Source organism: Myotis nattereri (genome assembly GCF_964212035.1).
Source record: "Myotis nattereri genome assembly, chromosome: 1".
NCBI lineage: Eukaryota > Metazoa > Chordata > Mammalia > Chiroptera > Vespertilionidae > Myotis > Myotis nattereri.
This window is the reverse complement of record NC_138075.1, coordinates 149,505,308-149,507,480: the sequence shown is the minus strand read 5'-3', so window position 1 is coordinate 149,507,480 and position 2,173 is coordinate 149,505,308.

Sequence of the window (2,173 nt, the reverse complement as noted above, 5' to 3'; positions counted from 1 at the left end):
TTGATTGATTGTTAGGATTTTTTTTTTCAGTTTTCTTGAGGTATAATTGACAGATAAAACTCGAAGACATTTAAAGTATACATTGTGATGATTTGATGCATATAAGCATTATGAAATTGTTTTCCCCATCTAGTTAATTCACATATCCACCACATCACATCTCTCTCTCTCTTTTTTTGGGAGAACACTTAAGATCCATTCTTAGGAAATTTCTATTATACAATATAATGTTATCAACTATAGTCACCATATTGCACATTATATCCTCAGGCCTTACTCATATTATAGCTGAAAGTTTGTACCCTGTACCCATCTCTCCTTATTTCTCTCATCCCCTCCTCCTGGCAACCACTTTTCTATGAGTTTGACTTTTCTTTTTAGATTCCACATGTAAGTGATACCATTGCAGTATTTGTCTTTCTTTGTCCACCTTATTTCACTTAGCATAATACCCTCAAGTTTCATCTATGTTGTTGAAAATGGCAGAAGTTTCTTCTTTCTTATGGTTGAATAATATTACCAATTGTTAGAATATTTTGGTAAAGGTTAGGCATTGATTTTGGGTAATGCTTATAGCTTTGGGGGAAATAAGTCTATATAAACATTAGTTATTACAGGTGCTATTTAACAAATATGTTTCTTTAAGACAATACTAGGATGACTCATTATGACAAAATTCAGTCTTCTAAATTTGTTTTGCATTCATCATTTTTTGGTCTAGGTCCTTGAGAACTATACTTCTAGAAAACATGGGGTTTAAAAGAAATATTGACAAACTTTGGGCATTCTTAGTGCTTAGAGATAATTCCAGAGAAGATTAGTATGCTTTCTTGAGTTATTTTAAAGTTATCAACAGGAATAAAGATGACATTAAGAATGAACACTAATTAGTAAAGTTTAATTTTTTTCTAACTTTAAAGTCTAACTTTTCCTTATCATAAACTGTTTAATTTATTTTTAGTTTGCCTGAAGCCCACAGATCCCTTTCCAAAGAAAAAAATATTATGAAAATGGTGCAGAATGTAAGATTACATCCATGTTGGTCCCACCCAGGCTAATTGGCATTACTAAAGGTGGGTGGAAGGAATGCTGGCCATAGGGAGTTGCCCGTTTTCTGTGATTCATATCTTGCAGCCACTGGGGTAAAACTTAGAGGGAATCCACCCCTAGGTAAATGCCAGGTTCTCACTCCTAGACTATTATTTTTCAGTACACAAGTTTTTAAAAATCTGGACACACCTCTTGGGAAAACAGAAAACACATCAAGCCATCACAGGTTGCATCCTCAGCCTTATTCATTCAGTTATGTTAACCGCAGACACAATGAAGAAATAAGATGTAGTAACTCAAAGTGGTTGTTAGCTGGGTGCTCTGGTTTAGCCTCAGCTCTGGGAATTTTGTAAATAAAGCTGCATGCAGTAGAGATGAAGATAACTTCTTTCAAAGAAAGAATTTGGAATTTCTAGGAGTTCATCCTGTCCCTGTCTCTGTTGTCACTCTGATGCGTTCATGCTTTGGGAAGAAAAAATATTCCAAAGTTAATATAACCTGTAAAGAAACCCATGGGGACCATAAACCTTTCTGAACTGAGCACTGAAAGCACTATACTATTTCAGCTTCTTTGGTGACTAGAAGAACCACTTACAATAACAAAAGTAATATGCCAAGCTTTCCAATAGCATCTCTGATTAGAATCCTTGGACAAAGAAGTGAAAGCAGCAAGCAGAAAGCAGAAAGTAACTAAACTTAATAGTTGTAGTTTACATAGAATTAGCACTTTGGCTGTCATCTTGATACAGGAACTTCTTTTGTTTTAGTTTACTTAACTTGACAGCTAAGAAAGTCTTCAAATTATTGCTATTTTCCATAAAGACTTAGAATTGAGTGGAATTTGAAGGGAAAATTACCTAAAGTAATATATTTATATTCTTTCATTAGAATCAACATTTAAAGTTTACCAATGTAAGAATCTTTAAAAAGTAAGGCTTTCATTTTCAAAAGTTTTATTTTTTCTGGATTTATTCTTTCTCAATGGAGTTCCAGACCTGTGTTCCAATAACAGGTTGATGATTATGTCATTTTCTGTTTTGGCTTGTTTTCTAATTAGTCTTTTGCCCTCTGATTTTTCCATTAGGTTATTTCAAAGTCAGATGTTCAAATGAGGCTCTTTGAC